Source organism: Monodelphis domestica, chromosome 1 (assembly GCF_027887165.1).
Source record: "Monodelphis domestica isolate mMonDom1 chromosome 1, mMonDom1.pri, whole genome shotgun sequence".
Classification (NCBI taxonomy): Eukaryota; Metazoa; Chordata; class Mammalia; order Didelphimorphia; family Didelphidae; genus Monodelphis; species Monodelphis domestica.
In genome coordinates, this window is record NC_077227.1 from 448,237,617 (window position 1) to 448,255,774 (window position 18,158).

The window sequence follows — 18,158 nt, forward strand, 5'->3', positions numbered from 1 at the left end:
ATCACAATATATAGGAAGTTAGGTGGAGCAGTGGATAGAGCACTGGGCCTGGAGATTCATCTTCATGAGTTCAAATCTCGTCTCAGACATTTACTTGCTGTGTGATGCTGGCAAATCACTTAATTCTGTTTGCCTTAGTTTTCTCATCTTTAAAATGAGTCAGAAAAGGAAGTGGCAAACCATTCCAGTATCATGTGTGCACATAACTCTTTGTGTGTTATCTCCACATTAGAATGTGAGTTTCCAGAGGGTAGGAAGTGTTTTTGCCTTTCTTTGTGTCTTTGACACTTGGTGCAGTGCTGGACACATCAAAAATGCTTAATAAAAGCATGTTGACATACTAGAATATTAGAAAAATGGAATTTAGAGATTATCCACAAATACTCTCACTTTAAAGATGAAAAAATTGATGCCCAGAGGAAATGAGGTGATTTGTCCAGGAAAAAGAAAATCTAGCTCTTCTGACTCTAAAACTACACTAAATGAGAGAAAGAGAGGAGGAGGAGGAGGAGGAGGAGGAGAATAAGAAGAAAGGGGAGGAGGAGGAGAAATGATGATGATGCTAGAAGACAAAGATAAATGAGTTCATTGGAACTCTGGTCCTCTGTTACCAAATGAGTACACATACCACTTACACTATGCTCCTTCCCATTTGTTCCATGCAAAGTTATTATTTTCATTAAAAGATTCATTTTGGGATTCTTCAAATAGCTCCACTAGTAAATTTGAAATAGTATTTGATTTAAAAATTAATTTTCCTCATTTGTGGCAAATGCTTTTATTATATAAAATTAGTTCTATCTGCAATCACTGATAACATAAAAACATACTGATAATTTTTGGTCAAAACAAACTTCTTGTTTTTCCATTTGAACTCTGCCATTTCCCTCTATCTCTCCGATGAAGATGTGACACCTTGAAGTGATTTTAGTAATTTGATATTACATTCATTAAAACTAATCTATAAAGAACCAATCAGCCACAGACTACACATTCCTAGCCTCTCTGAAAGGATGGATGACATTGAATCAAGAGAATCTTCTGTTATTCTATGCCATCTCTTTTCTTCTCTGAGTAAACGCTTAAATTGGATAATAAACCAATAAAAAATAATTTGAAATCATGGTTGTTATGATGGCCATGCAACATGCTGATAATCATTTCATGTGATCAGAGAATAACCTGAAATAGAACACACTTCAATTACCATCATTTCTACTGTCATTGTATTTTCTGTACATAAAAGCATTTGGTCTGAGGCAAAACAAATTTCTCCATAAATTATGCAATAAAGCATCGGGAATGGACTTTACTTAAGAAGGAACAAACAAAATCCGTCATTTATGGGGATGCCTTCAGAGCAAGCATAACCAACTACAGATTCCATTATTGTATAAAGTTCTGAAGATTGTCATCCCACCCCACACCCACCCCTTCTCCCCAGTTTAATTAAACCAGTATCACACTGAGAATAGAAGAAAAACACCATAGCTGTCTGTAGCAAACACAATGATACTACAATAAACAAACATTAATCATGATCATTACATACATTTTATTACATGAAATAAATAATACTCTGGTGCTCTCAGCAGCAGATAAAACTCTTCCCCTTGGATATCATCCTAAGGCAATTGAAGGGCAAAATAATACTAATAATGATAATAATGACTAGTAGAAAATGGGGGGGGGGAGAAAGCTTCTAGCCATGAAAATCAAAAACCCTAGCCTCACTTCACTCATATTAATCTCATATGTTCATTTAACCCTCCTGTCTAGGATGTAATAAGGATACTCCTGCCAGGAAGTAGATAGAAGAGATATAGACCTAATTTCTTAGTCATGGGTGTTCCAGGGAGATTGTAGGGGGTAGGGATGGGAAGGATTTTCCTACTACAAGTTTAGTTATAATGGTGATGGGAACCCTTATTTAGAGCCAAGGCACAACATCACCCAGGAGTTTCAAAAGCCAGGAGTGGCTGTGACAACTTTCTGAATGTCACATTTCTCAGGTCAGAAAAGACTTCTAAATCAGACATCAACAAGGTGCCATAAGGAGAATCCAGCTATGAATGAACATCTTTTAGATAGGGAATGAAAACCCAGGTGGAAGTATTTTATTTTATTTTTTATTTTTATTTTATTTTGTAAAACATATTATTCATTCATTCATTTATTTGTTTATCTATTCCTTTTGTTTCATCAGTACAGCTTGGAGGAAAGAGCTTTGAACTTAGAATTACCAGACCTGAGTTTAAGTTCTGACTCTATCACTTAACAATAGGAATCATCTTACTGGGACAAGTCATTTAACTTTCTCAACTGCAAAATTTTTGGACCTCATGACTTTTGGGTCTTAAATCTATGATCTTCTAGCTCTGAATCTGTAATCCTTTGAACAACACTGCCTTTAGTATTTAAGTAAAGAATTGAATACTCCCTCTTTGTAGAGAGGAAAAAGTAAGAGATTCAGTCTTCCTTCTTACAGTAATCTTACAGTAAAGTACTCTTTACCTTCTGCTATTGCTTCATTGCTTCATTGATCATGAGATGCTTTGTCATCATGTAATTGGCTCACTTCTAGCCTCAACAATTTCAGTTTTAAGATGCCTTGATGGGGACAGCTAGGTGTCTCAGTGGATTGAGAGTCAGGTCTAGAGAGGGGAGGCCTTAGATTTAAATCTGACCTCAGACACTTCCCAGTGGTGTGACCCTGGGCAAGTCACTTAACCTTCTTGCCTACTAACTCTTCTACCTTGAACCAATACACAGTACTGATTCTAAGACAGAAGGTAAGGGGTTTTAAAAAAAAAGATGCTTTGGGTTACCATCTCAGTTATATCATATCCCCAACAAATCTTAGTATCAATCATAGCTTAATGAGGATGATCAATATCCTTTTCCGCCCCCCACCTTCCATTGTAAATAATGATATTTTGGAAATCTTCTTAGAGGCCTTTTGCTTTGTCTTGACAGCATCCAAACATATGGAATTTTCCACATTGTTGAATATTCTGGCCACCCATGTAGATGGATTAATACTCAACACCTGTGGGGAAAGAATCAATTTTACTGATCTCTTATATGGAAGAAGAGAAGGAAAAAAATAGGGTCTGCTCACCATTGCTGATGAATGTGGACCTCTACCAGCAAATCACCTTTTTTCTATCCCATTTTCACTATTTAGAAAATATATTGTTCAGTGGATTACAATACCCATCTCAGGCTGCTGGCTACTTTCAAAAATCAAATGATGACTATAGTAGGGGGATGAAGGGGGGGGGGGGAGGCGCTTGCAGTTCATGCCTTCATTCAGAGGGGATCCTGTGACCTCAATCTCTTAGCCACAACTAAATTGGTTAGCCCTCAACATAATTTCAAAGTTAGGTTCAAAGGATTTTTCTCCATCTAGTAGAACTGTCCTCTTTCCAGCACAGGGCCAGTTGTAGAAGATCTCAGAGGCTACTACTGGAATTCTCCTCTGACACTCTGAGACAAAATGTTAGAATTTTGCCTGGGGTTCCATTCCCCCCTCCAAATGGCCCTTATTCTTACAGACTGACAGATGGGAATTTGACCAATTGCCAAGGCAACATGGGCTCTTGCCTTTCGCACATTCTGCTTGCTTGTTTTGGACCAATAATGGGAAAGGGACTAGGTAAGTGAATCTCCTCTAAAGCTTCCTTCCCATCCCATTCCCTCAGGGAAAAGTCCCTTCACCCTATACCAATGAATTTCTTAGGACTGTCTCTATCATAAATACTCTGATTAAAATGTAAATTCAGCCAACCTATCAGCTTCCCATTAAGGGAACTCTTTAAAAACGCCATTCATCAGCTGAGAGATATGTAGTGAAATACCACTCATCAATCCTAACTGCTTATGACAGTTAACAAAGCTTTATATTTGCCCCAAACATGTGCTGATCTATCAATTATGCCAGGGCTCACTCTCGCACTAATTGTACATTTTCTTCCCTAATGCATTTTTGCTGTTATCTCATAGGCTAATGAAAGCCAGGAAATCAATAAATATAAATTATACATGCAAAGAAGGACTGCTGTGAACATAAAGTTTCTAATTAATTGCACTTGATTAATTTATATCCTTTAATTATCTTGCTAAGCCACAAACAACATAAATATCTTTGCAATCTGGTTATTGCTATGTCAGTCATAAAAAAGCAGACACAGTAAATCTCTGGGACCTAGCAAACGAAATTGCCAGAAAACATGGGACGGCATAATGCATAAATATGACTGGACTTACTCAAGACACTGATGAATAATTTTAGTGTGACAAATGACCACTAAATATGTTGTATGGTTATTTGACTAAGGTTATAATCATGTTATAAGTTTAAATGGAGCATATGGAGTAAGCAAAAAATGTGGATTTAACCATTGGCTTAAAATTTGCACAAGATGGAGGTGGAGTAGGATAGTGATGAGTGCACACATATGCACACGTATGTACACATGCACACACATAAACTTCAAATGTGATTTTGTAAATGGAATTCTCATTTTTCATTTAATGGAAAAAGCAAATTGTTGAATTTTAATATTCCTTATTTTTCCTTTGATGACCTTCAAGCAGAAATGTAAATTTCCTTCGTAAAGCCAAATAAATGACTTTTCTCTCCTGCAAAAAAAAAATACACATATAAAATTGAAAATTAACTCATTAATAGTAAGAAACCTGTATCCCACTTACTTGCCTTGTAGTAAGGGATGTAACTTTTACTAGGAAAGTGGTCTTCCCCCTACCCCGCCCCCTTTCCCTTTAATTTTATCTGACTGCTAAACCAGCCATCTGTCACTGATCTGAAATCTAATCCGATCAGTCCATCAAGCTTGCTCTTTGTCCTATTCTACAGCATATTACTAAGTATCTATATCTACAACTTTCATAAATGTGTAAAAAGAAACTGTATCTCTGAAGTGAGACTCAGACAAAGACCATCTGTCAGGGACTAAAACTATTCTTCTAAAAAAGAAAACATTCAAAGGGATTTGCCCTTTACCAAGTAAACCCACTTAACCTCCCAATAAGATTAACTGTTATTTGTTTCCATTAAATAAAAATGATCATGGTAATATGTATTTAATAGTTAAGTAACAGTTACTGAAAGATTAACTTTGCTGAAGGTTACTTTTGTTGATAAGGCATAATTCCACATAAATGCAGAAGTGATGGAAGCAATAACTTGATGCATAAGGCATAAGAAGGTTTTCCCCTCTTGGAATTGCCCACAGCCTAACAAGATGGAGGAGGGTCCAAGATGAAACATAGAAACTGAAAGGTATGATACTATCCCCCTATGGTGTTACAGTAAGGAGAACTTGAGTACATAAAAAGCATGGACTGGAGGCATGAAATTATTAAGATTCAAGGGAAGCCTGCATTCATATCACTGCATTTGTATAGACAGTTTTATAGCCACTCAGCTAAGGTTTTCTAAAGTCTATCTATGCACGGATGCCATCATGCCATCAGTGTTATTATGGGGAGTTCCACTGAAAAGTGGCTGTCCTGTAGCGACAGCAACTGAAGCAGCCTTTGAGCAACAGCTTGTGTTTTCTGTCTTCTGTTTGCACCACAGAGATTGCCAACATCTTCTGATTTGGCAACTTGGAAAGCAGATAAAATGCATCTGCTTTAGGAATTGAGCTGTCCTGAGTTTTCCAATGTTTTTTAAAATCTTTTTCTAATGACATGCTTTTTCATATACTGGTTTTCCTGCTTGAAAATGGTGATTAATAAAGTTCTAAGTATAACTGTTCATTTTTAAAAAGCCCAAATTTATCAATGAGATCTGATTATCATACTGCCTTTCTGATCCAAGAATAAGCTAAGCTGGAATAGTTATTGGGACTTTTCACCCTGCTGTATACTTGGTGGAAGGATGGCATTGATTAGGAAGATCAGTTCAGTAGAAGTCATACTAATTATCTAATAATCGAATACTAATATCTAATACTAATTATCTAATACTAATATCATTTGATTCAACTGAACAAATATTAATTAAAATATATTGTCACCCCTTGTGTTTCTTGTTCTGAGGAGACAAGGGCAAAAATAAAAACAGTGTCTGCTCACAAGGAGTTTATATTTGACCCTTATATCAAACCAACGAAGTAGACAAAGCAAAGATTATTGTCCTCATTTCATAAATGAAAAAACTGACGTTTGGTCAGGTCAAGGAAATTGTTAAGATAGCACAATTATGGTTGAGTGATAAAGTCCGGATTTGAACCCAGGGCTACTCATTCTAACACTGGAAATAAATCTGAGAACATGGAGCAGACTCACATCATGGTTTTGGAATTTGTTAACATTTGCTAGAACTCAAGAATTTTGATGCAGTCCCTTCTGGAGAGAAAAAGACAGAATAGGAGATTTTTCTTTCCAAGGCACTCTACTTTTCCTCCTTAAAACAATGCATGAAGTCGTGACTGCATAGTTTCAGGAGGAAAGACAATTAAAAACCCCAGGCTCCAAACTTAGAAGCCAGCATTTGCTAATCCGTGCCTAACTACCTACTTTATGTTATGAGTGCAACTCACCACAATCTTTCAAACCTCATAAACTACTCAGAAGTGTGTTGAGAGCATTTTGTCCTATTCTGAGCCTGACAGTGGAGGGGACAAACAGTACACTTACAGGGCATGACCTTCTCCACCCCCACCTTCTTCTCTGGCTCCCCACTCAACAGAGCCAACCAATACAGAGCAAGGATCTAACACCTCCAATGCCAAGCTAAACCCCGGGAAGGGGCTGCAGAGACTGGGACACCTGCTCTAGTCCCTCAGGAGACAGGTAAATCAAGATTTGCTGAGATCAGACTGTGATGAAACTCTGCTTGCTCCCATCCTTTTTGCTTTGCTTTCCTCCTTCCCTTTCCCCTCTCTTCCTCCTTTTTTCTCTTCTTCCCTCCCATTCCTTTCCATCCCATCCCTTCTTCCTCTCTTTGCTCTGTTCCTCGCCTCCACTTCATTCTTCTCTCTTCCCCTCCGCTTTTCTCTTCTCTGCCCTTCTCTCTTCCATCCCTCCCCCTCCCTTTCTCTTCTCCGGTCTCCCCTCCCCTTCCCTCTCCTTTCCTCTTCCTCCTTTCTGTCTCCTCCTCCTCTCCTTTGGGCTTTTCAGAGGTGGAGAAAAACCTGTAGTGGAAGCCAACTCACTCCCATCCAGCTCGGCCCCTGCAAGCTTCTCTGGTTGCTCAGGCAGACGGGTTAGAAAAATGCCACTTTGTCCAGCAGAGAGGAAGCATGTCTCTCCCACTGAAGTTGCCGAGATTTTTCATTTCAGATTTAATGCACCTAGGTAGCAGCAGACTAGCAAGGTTTGACTGCAATTACCTTATCTTTCCTATTTTTAGTGACAGGACCAGATTATTTTAAGTGCATTTTATAGAAAACCCTTCTTTACTGAAGTATAAAGACTGTAATAAAGACAATACAATGTTTTGAAACTGTTTTAAATCCTTCACTCAGCTTTGCTTCTACAGATTTAACATGTAGGGGTTCTAATCTTACTGCTACTAATTAGAGCTTTAGTGTAATTGTGCCAACAGGGTGCTTGGCATAATAATTACCATTGAGAGATTCTGGTGGAGCGGTACCATGCCCACATAATGCAGATATGTCTAGTATTACAGTGCAGTCACCTTTGTATGTTGACTCTCAAGTTGGATTTTAACCAAGTAAGGGGTTATTTTGCCTTGATAATAAAGCTTAAAAGGCATATACATATGTATGATTTAGGTATCCAGTTTTCCTCTGATTCTTTTGAATGCTAATCAGAAGGAACCCTGGAAAGCAATGGGCGCCTATTTTCTTTAAAATATTTCATAATTTCAGGGCAAGTGGCTCTGGGCCTATTACTGTCTGTGTTTGCCTAAGTAAACAATCTATTTGGATTCAACATTGCTCTTTCTTTCCTTGGGCCTCTCAGACCTATGTACTCAAATCCTTATGATTAGTATGGTGGGGAAGCTGGGACTGGATTGGCAGTGGAACTCTCAGCATGGCTTTGGGCTTAAAACCTGCTATCTCAGAGACATCGGAATAAACCTGATTTCAGCACAACTCAGAAGCTGAAACACAGGAAAGACCCCACAGGGAGGAGAGGAGGAGACCTCCATTATTATTCCCATGAAAGCATTCTGGTGATCCCAGATTTCTTCCATAAAAGTGGGCTTTTTATATGGTCTACTATAGGAGAGGATGCTACCTACCAAATAAGGCAGATTAGAGAGCAGAGAGTATAGAACCTGTTTCTAGAATTTACCACATACTAAGCCAAGTCTAATATTGTTTAACTTCCTGTCATGCACAAGCAAAGTAAGCAATCTCTGGATAGACTAGGGACCTGGCCCTGGTGCTTGTTGGGGCTATCAGGTTAGCCATTCCCTGTAAATAGATACCAAGTAGTAAGTCAAATGGCAATAATCCTAGGAATCACTCTATTAGTAAGCTGTCCCCCAAATATATGTTTGTTTGTTGTTTAAGCCCATGGGAAAGTTTTTCCCCAAACTCATTTCATGTAGTATTGTGCTGCTTAAAAGAGCTCTACTGCCTATCCAGAACCCTGGAATAGGAATAGACATTTTCAATCTTATAAACACTCGCAAAAGTAGCATAGGCTAAATCATAGTTCCATTTAGAATCAGCATGCTGTTTTTTGCTGTTCCTCAGTGCTTTACTTCTAAAATGATAGAAAACCAATTTCTGATTTCAAATCAATGGACTGCCACGTTCAATTTGGACACTGTGGTAAACTTAGGAAAGTCATTGATAAGATTAGAAACCCATGGCCCTCGTGGATGAAAGATGTAGCTAGCTTCTAGAAAATTCAAGTGGGGGGGAATACAAATGAATCTCTCTTCTTGACATATCCATCTCTCTTGAGCTTACTTCTCCTTCACTCTATGTTTGCCATCGGTGGGATTGTATCAAGCTGGCCACTCATCTCTCATTAGTGGGACAGTAGCGGGCTGTATGTCTGTGTCATGGGCCTTCAAATGTGTCAGACTAGATTAACATTTCTTCAGTGAAGACCCAAGACTTTTTTTTTCTCCAGGCTAATGAATTAACAGGGCTTCTTCCCCCTCTGTACAGTATATTTCTCCAGCCACACAATGGTAACCAAAACTATATATGTTCTTTGTCATGTAAGATACCTTTTGATGAGCCCCTTTTTTCTTTAAGCTTTTAAGATAATCTTAGAGAAATCATCAAGCTATAAAAAGAAATCAATGGAAACAGAAAAGGTTCCCATCACCCCGAAAAAAATCCATAACTTTTGCATTTTAATAGAGACGCTAGAAGACTATAGCAGTCATTTTCTTTCTGATGTGTTCCTTTGATTTCACCCGTATCTCACAGGGCTCTTGACTTTCTTGAGAAAGGGATTATTGAATTGTGTGTCTCCCTTAGATGCACTTGATCACTCAAGTAGTCTGTACTTAAGAATGTTACAGAGTCTGCTCAGCTGCTGGCTCTGGGGGAACTCATCAGGGGCTGTCATCTTAATATTAATTGGGTTTTGTCCTGGAATCTCAAGTCCCACATTGAGTGGATTTCAAGAGAGAAGATTATGCCCAAAGCCAGATCCAAAGACAAACATATTTAGCACAACAATTATGATAATTGCAGAAACATTCTGTAGAGAAATAAGTAAATCTGATTAAGAGCACTTCTACATGATCAAATATTAATCTGATGTCTTCACTCTAACCTGGTTTGAGCATAAGCGGTTTCTTATGGTTTTATGTATTAACAGATTTGTACAAGCTGAATGTATACTGCCTAATAGTATGGGACAGCCAAGCCAGGGCAGGAAAAGGATCTTTACTGAAGGTAATCCACTTACGTTTAAAATAGACACAGATAGGATCGTAAACCTCAAGCCGAAATTAAAGCGTACCCCTACCAAGGGGACTTTTTTGTGTAATTAAAGCCACATGGCAATTTAATAACATGTCATGAAAGAAAATTATTAGTATTCCTTTCTGGCCAAAAGAAAAATCATGTCAATACCTTCATAGCAAATCATCAAAATAAATGTATAGAGACTTGAAACTCGCCAGACATTCTTGATACCCACCCAGATTGGTGAGATAGTGAAATCCATGTATTTCTGGCTATAAGTTAATTTTGTTGAAAAATGTCAGCTGCTTTCTGTTTCATTTCACCATTTCACCCATTATTAAAGTTCATTTTATATATTTAAAGTTCATTAAGAGTCATACTATTATTAACTGGGCAAGGTACCTAATGAGTTTAATATTTTGTGAACATAAAAGATGCTGTTACATAACACAAACCCTGATCCTCTGTTATCCCATTGAATAGATTGATACTTAGGCACAATTGATTACAAGGAATCCTATTTACATAATTCTCCCTTTATTATTTTTCTCTATTTTATAATTAACAAAGTGATTTCCCTTTAATATGCCTTAGGTTTTAGGCAGGTAGTTGCATTTCCTCTGATAGTTCACTTACCATTTTGCTCTCACAGGATAATAGAGGTGAGGGCAAAAGATTTATGAGGGATTTATATGTATGAAAATTCATAAATGATTGTTTGAAGAGAAGTAGGTGCAGATATTTTTAGCAGAATATAGGCATGGACAGATAGAAATACAGTGATGAATAAATAGGCACTTAACCAAGAAAATAAGCAGTGCTTCTTTAAAAGTCTGTTGTATTAAAAAAAATCCCAGAGCAGTTTGCAATTATTATAATTTGTATAATAGTATAATTTGCTGGATAATTGAATAGAGATATGATTTTATCATGTCATATGTAGGCATACTTGCATGTGTACTCATGTGGCTTTACACAAATATAGTTGCAAACATAGATGGCTGTGTAGAAACCCTTGAAACCATACATGCAATGTACATATGGCCACAAGCACTTTATCGAAAGATACAAATATATTAATAAAAGCCATAAGTGCGTTTGTCTAACATGTTTTAATTCACAATTTGTGTTCTACATGGTAGCTGATTTGATCCCTGAATAGACCTTCACTCCTCAATAAAGATATAAGCATATGCCATGCAGTCCTTTGGGTAAGATGATTCCTTGGATTGATCAATGCTGCTATTATGAAAATGAATTAAGTCTCTGCTACTATCACCCTTTCTCTGTACTCTTTGACTTATTCTGAGGCAGTCAGGTCTATATAGGCTACAAACCTTGAGGAAGGTAAATCTTGCCAGCATGACTTATCTCCCCTAGTAATTAGGCTTGTGTTTCTGCTTTATTAACTCTGATACAACAGTGCCCTGCCCTCTGTCACTAGGGGTACTAATAGATGATAATCACTACGATTTGGAAACTGTACAAATTAAGTGATAAAGAGAGAAGTGAAACCAACTTAAATGTGATAGGACAAGGGGATGGTCATTTAAATAATATTTTCCAAATACTAAATAAGAACATTTAGTTTCATTTTTTTAAATCCTTAATGTTCACATGATTGTGAATTCTTGTTTTTTGTTTTCTTTTTCATATACATTTAAAACATGGAAAGGATTTTAGGAATATTTGGTGGTCAGAGGCAGGATAAAATTTTTCTTCCCCTCAAGTGACTACATTTTGATTCTGTTAATTTGAAAAGGTTTTTCTTTTCATAGACAGATGTGTTTTTATCATCAAACATGTGTGTGTGTGTGTGTGTGTGTGTGTGTGTGTGTGTGTGTCCTTGGGTTTATTTTTTCCGTCAGTATTTCAACAGGTCTTTATGCTCATTGACTTCATCTCTTTGGAAAATATTCTATTCTAGACTCATCTTTCCAGTTCTAGGAAGCTTACTTCCACACATTGATACCTTGTATTTTGTAAGATTAAATAACACTGAAAAACATGACTATACAGCAAAATAAAAGCTCTGGGAGAAAAATAAAACACAACTGTCTGGTCACACTGATTTTCAATCTCACCAATTTAGGAGCTATACCAATTTGCACAGCAATATGATTTAACAAGACTTATTAGGTTTACTTATGTAGATGCTGTATTTGTTGAAGGGTGGAGAAATAGTGGGGTGGCTAAAATATAATTTGAAATAAGCTAAAAATATAATTTGAAATAAGCTAGAAATATGATTTGAAATAAGCTAAAAATGGGGTGACAAGAAACCCATATCATTTATATCCTAACAATCATGTCTTGCTTTCCCTTCACTGCCCCCCCCCCCTTTTCTTTTGCTGACACTTGTTTGTGTAAAAGGTAGAGGTATTCCATACAAGAGATTGAAATCCTTGCTATTTCGATTTTAGGATGGGTTTATTTGCCTAACAGTTGTAAGTCTGATCCTAATTATGATTTTCAATTTTAAAAGAAGTAGATGCAATATCTAAAATGTTTGGCAGGGTTTGAGAAGTGTCTGTTACTCAGAGAGCTAAAGTTTCATTTAGCTTTTGAGCAACATTCACTGTACAAACAGCATCCCTTGGAATAATGAACGACTTTCTGTTGGCAAAATCAGTTGCCACAAAAAAAAAAAAATAGAGGTAAAAACAAACACACAGAAAGGTGAACTGCCATTAAACATAACTAATGACAAAATTGGGAAAATTCATATCCTTCAAAATGAATACAATTTATCATTGCCTTTAATCTCCTGATTTAAATACAATTTCAATTTCAAAACGGCTGAGCTTCAAAGCTCAGAGAATATTTCTTGCTTTCTAATGGCCCCCTTTAGTATTAACTAAGAACATTGCACACCAGCTAGGAAAACAAATACATGTGGTAATAGGAGTTCATTTTAATTAAAGACAGAATTTCTACTGGGATATTTCACAGCCATTCCAGCATACGTACTCTACAGGAACAAATGGGAAAATAAGTAATGGGGTGCTTTTGCCAAAAGCAAAAGAAGCAGAAAACACAAGACTTGAAACGACGTTTTTAATGTGTAAATTGGGTTAGTGAAGCAGTGACCATTGCAAAAGTTTAAGCATTGTCGACGAAAGGAAAGCTGAAAAATGGGTCTGTGTATAGCATCCCAGCTGTGTGTTCATTTTTTGCAGCGACATTAACCTTCTTCCCACCCCCACCCCCATCTGATCAGTAAAAAGCCTTGGATATTCTAAAAGCTTTATTCACTTAGTGAGTCAAGGAAAACCTCCTTGGTACTCAATCCCAGTTTGGGTAGGAGCAATTTTATAAATCTGGTTATGAATCAATTGTACAGTGACTAACCCTCCAACCAGCCCCCCTCATTCTGTACTTTCCAAAGTGTTCTGAATGTTAGCATTGTTTACATTGATTCCAGGAGATGACAATTAGTCATATTTATTCTGCTTGGGTCTATTTAATCCCCACTGTTTTTACTTATGTCAGATCCATTATCCCAAACAAAGCTGTCCACACGAATTGCTGGAGATGCAGACAGGCGCTCCTTGTTTACTTTGAGAAGACTAATTTTATGGCATGCATTAAATACATACTTATTCTAGACTAATGGAGCCAATTGATACATTGGGACAATCACACTACAATTCATATATATTGTCCTCATTTCACTCTTGCATCAGAATGTTTCTTCTAACTTCTTGACAATAGTAGCATTTGGTGTCTCAGCATTTAGCAGCCCCCGAAAACTAAAGACTGAGTCATATTCATTGAATTTTCCTAACAATTACATGTTTATGAGCAGTGCACTTAAGAGGCATCCAGTAATTTAACAAGGAACCCCCAAGAGCTCTAGTCTCGCCCCCCATCATTTGAGTTTCTTTTCTTTACATGCCTCATGCCCCGTTTTTTTGTTCCTAATTTTTAAAAAATCCTCTACCCCCTCTAAACTGTTTATTTAGCAAGAAAAAGCAAAGCTGCTGTGTTTACTTACATTTCTCAGCATTTCTTTGTCTTCTAAAGCATTTTAGCTCTTAATATGGAAGTTTTATGAGTTATTCTATCGGAAAATTCAGACCTTTGCTAAGTGACATGAGCAGTTATGGTTGGTTTAAGTGTGCTTGGGTACCCCTTACTCCACCAGGAAAAAAAAAAGTAATATATGGCATATGTTAACATCTAAAGACTGAAAACATAGCCAGTAAAAAGAGTCTTGCAGACTGAAGGAAATCACTACTTAATTCAACAAACATTTGTTTCAGTCTAGGAATTGCTCTAGAAACTTTTTTTTGAGCAGTCTTGTGCTACATTAAGTCTCTGGGTGATGCAAGACACATAACATGCTGTCCAGCGCCATCTGCTGGACTTCCAGGCAGGGTCAGGGAAAACAGATGCCTTGGCTTTCCTCTCCCCCCTCATCCCTTCCTTGCCACTATCAGGATCTTTTCTAAAATCCACATATGTTAGTTTACTGACCTCAGTCCCCTGGGGCTGCTGACTGATGTAGAATTTTGAGACACAGAGAGAAGAGAGATACAGTATTGAGAGAAAGAAGGAGGGACAGGGAGGAGAAAAAAGGGAAGGGGAGGGAAAAATGAGGAGGGAACAACAGGGAGAGAAGGTGAAGAAAAGAGGAGAATAGAACAGGAGAGAAAGGAGAGGCTGATGGAGAGAGATAGAGGACTGGGGAGGGAGGGAATGAAAGAGAAGAGAGATGGAGAGGGATAATAGAAAAACCCTATTAGAAGACCTATTTAACATGTAAATAGAAGATTAATTCCAAGGGAGCTCAGGATTTCTGCCTTAAAGGTGAAGTAGTTTGTTTTTCTGCAAAAATAAGCAAAATCCCTCTTACCCATTATTTTATTTAAAAAGTCACATAACCATGTACCGCACTTACTCCCACTCTGCTTGTCTCTGCAGAACCAAGAGAGTTGAGTCTAGGGAGGAAGCTGATAATTCCTATCAGTAATTTTTTTCTTCACAGGAAGGAAGCAAGGAAGGAAGGAAGGAAGGAAAGAAGGAAGGAAGGAAGGAAGGAAGGAAGGAAGGAAGGAAGGAAGGAAGGAAGGAAGGAAGGAAGGAAGGAAGGAAGGAAGGAAGGAAGGAAGGAAGGAAGGGAGGAAAGAAAGGGAGGGAGGTAAGGAGGGAAGGAGGGAAGAAAGCTATATAGATAGAATGTATTTTACTAAGGGCTTACTATGTACTAAGCATTTCTACAGGTAAATCAGAAATGTTTGTTGATAGAATGGCTGTCTCTCAAGTCCCTTTTATAACATTTTTTCCCTTTCCATTGGCATCATTGGAGGGGTATGCCACATAAAGGGAATAAAAGGAATATGGGATTAAACTAAAGTATCCCATATTGGTGCTTTCACATTACCAAATCTGCAGGGTCCATGCTTATGATAGAGTTGGTTGAGGCTTGGTAATGTGTCTTTGATCCACTGCTATCTAAGACAAGCTACATTAAAAAAATGTGTTGAAGTCCTTTTCAAGGATCCAAAGTCAGGGATGACAACCACTTATTAAACCTGGTGCTCTAAGATAGGGATATTCTTTTCCTCTTAATGCCATTCCTCTTTTGTATATAGTGAGACTGACTTCTGTTTTTGAGATGTTATTTTGTGGTACTAAAAGGGGATTTATAATAAAAAATAAAAATCTGTTTAATGTGTCCCTTTCTTTTGGTTGAGAAACCTGTTCTGATGCTTAATTGACATCTGAAAATGACTCTGGGTCCTCAATAGATCACAAGCTCTGGTAGGTGCTACTCAACTGGGAAAATTTACAGTACTCTAGTTCAAAGGACTATCTATTTTCCCCCTGTGCATTATGCCAGACAATTTTAGAGAAGTTCAGAAGCTTATTTGTTATAATGAAATGATTTTGGGCTCTGGGTACACAGGACCTATGTTTTCTTCAGAGATTGAGTACTCCCTGTGTGATCATGAATAAGCCACTTCTCTGGGTTTTGATCTTCTCATCTCATTCTCCATATAATTTCTAAGGTTAATACATTCTTTAAATCTGTGATCTGATCACTGTTTTGACCACAGGGTACAGATTTTTTCAGTCATAGAAACTTATGAAGTTGTTCTAGTAAGGCAATGAGGGATGAAATGATAAAAATCACTGATTCTCAAAGTACCATTGCTTTAAATAAAGAAATGTTCTCCATCCAAATATCCTCATTCAGTCATATCGTGCTCTACTCCATTCCCGGATGACATGTATGCAATTGGGTGATGCAGTAGATAGAGCACAGGACTTGGAGTCAGAAAAGAGCTAAATTCAAATTCAGATTTAATATTTACTAGTTATGAGACCCTGAGCTAGTCAGTTAAGCTCTCATTTACCTCAGTTTCCTCAAATGTTAAATGGGGATAATAACTGTACCTTCCTCATAGATTGTTATGATCGTTAAATAAGATAATATTTATAAAGCACTTAGCAAAATATCTGACACATAAAAGGCATTATAAAAATGCTCATCCCCCCATATGTATATTTCTAACAACTTGGTGATCTTAGTATCTAATATAAATACGTCCACATTGGGAATACATCTCTAATTAATACCAGGACATTCAGATTCCACCAAAAGCTTATGCCTACCAGTTCATGCAAGTATTTGGTATTTCTTTTTTTTAACTGCTACTTTCTGTCTTTGTGACAACTCTAAGACAGAAAGGCAAGGGCTAGGCAAATGGAGTTAAATGACTTTCTCAAGGTAAAATAGCTAGGAATGTCTGAGGTCATATTTGAACCCAGGACCTTCCATTTCCAGGCCTGAGTCTCTATTCATTGTGTCACATAACTGCCCCTGTTGATATTTATTTCAAAGGGTTTTGGATAAAGGGTCATGGGTGCTTTTAATGGAGAGTCCTTCTTTACCTGCTTTCTAATACTGTCATAATCCTTAATGAGCCTCCAGGGGCTTGACCTCCAGCCAAAGTGAGGGTAAAACTCTTCTTAATCAGAAATCAAGGTTAGAAGGGAAAAAAAAGAAATCAAGATTAGGTTTTTCTCAATGAAGGAGAAAAGATTTTTTTTTAAAAACAGTACATAATTGACAAGTTTGGTGATTCAGAAATCTTATGCCAAAATATACATAAGCTAATCGTGGGATTCTCAGGCTAAATGGCCTTTGGTTCTATTTATGTAGCATCTAGGTTTGGATTTGCCTCATGGCCAGCCACTGTGATGGTCTCAGGTGTGATTTTCCATAGCATGTGGTCAATGAAAGCCGATTTTTTTGGATTTCCTTTAAAACAAATTCTTGATTCAAGGATATTCTATCCCCTTTTGGGCTTATAAGACTGATACCTTCTGTGTCCAGTAACTAGCTCAAACCTAATCTTGCTCTCCTACAGACTTTACCATTCACTTTTCTGTTCACAAGTTAAGTCATTTGCCCCCAGATAATTAATTGCTCATCCCAAACTTATTAAAGCTGTTTTCACAAGTTCAAAAAACTTTAATGAATTCTTATTATCATTTGCAGAACTTTTATTTCAAAATATATCTTCCTCCTCCTCAATTTATTGATCCATCTATTATAACAAAAGACTTTTTAAAGAGAGCTTAGTAATTCTGCTAAACCAAGACAGCAATTATATCTAATAGTAATACAATAATATTGCACACTCATGCCCACTCCTCAGCTACTAGTGAAGAACAAACAGTTCATTTTTTCTGTAGTTATCTTATACATTCAGATTTCTGTAGGGTTAGTTGGCCAAAAAGGTTTTGGGATGTTTTAAGCTCTCCCCTTAGAGTGTAAGCTCTTCAAAGGCAAGACAGAATTCCTATGAGAGTAACAGGGAGCAGGACACGTTGGCTAATCTGCAGAGTGAGGAAATGAATTAATAGTTTGAATATTAAGACCATTTTGAAGTGCAGCAAAATTATATGGCTTAATGAATGGGACTGGGGGATTGAATGGTGGAACTTTCATATATTTCTGAAAGGAAAAATCTCTTTTGAAATTGGCATGAATTTGGTATGAATAAACAAGGAATACCAAACTATAAATTTACATAGGGTCTACTCCAACCAGATTTTGTAGTTTACATTTCTTTTATAAATACAAAAAAAAAAAGATTTGTCAGCAAGTTTTGCAAGTTTTGTTATAAACATGTTCTCTCAGTTTGTTGCTTTCCTTCTAATTTTGGTTGCATTGGTTTTGTTTGTATAAAAATCTTTTGAGTTGATATAATTAAAGTCATTAACTTTACATTTTGTAAGTTTTCTTAATAATAATAATAATAAGAA

General features: G+C 37.1%; 2 long non-coding RNA genes across 5 annotated transcripts in view; one reads left to right on the forward strand and one right to left on the reverse strand.

Moving 5' to 3' along the window:
• Nucleotides 1–4,502: 4,502 nt before the first annotated feature.
• Nucleotides 4,503–18,158, reverse strand: part of LOC103103793 (uncharacterized) — a 50,673-nt gene continuing 37,017 nt past the window's right edge. For all 4 annotated transcript variants that reach the window (XR_008915304.1, XR_008915303.1, XR_458253.3 and 1 more), the window contains one exon: nucleotides 4,503–4,644. This is a non-coding gene — a long non-coding RNA (uncharacterized LOC103103793). The remainder of the gene's footprint in view (nucleotides 4,645–18,158) is intronic.
• The window catches only part of LOC103103619 (uncharacterized), a 34,407-nt gene continuing 22,932 nt past the window's right edge, over nucleotides 6,684–18,158 (forward strand). Inside the window, exons 1-2 of the long non-coding RNA XR_458250.3 lie at nucleotides 6,684–6,825; nucleotides 9,790–9,866. This is a non-coding gene — a long non-coding RNA (uncharacterized LOC103103619). The remainder of the gene's footprint in view (nucleotides 6,826–9,789; nucleotides 9,867–18,158) is intronic.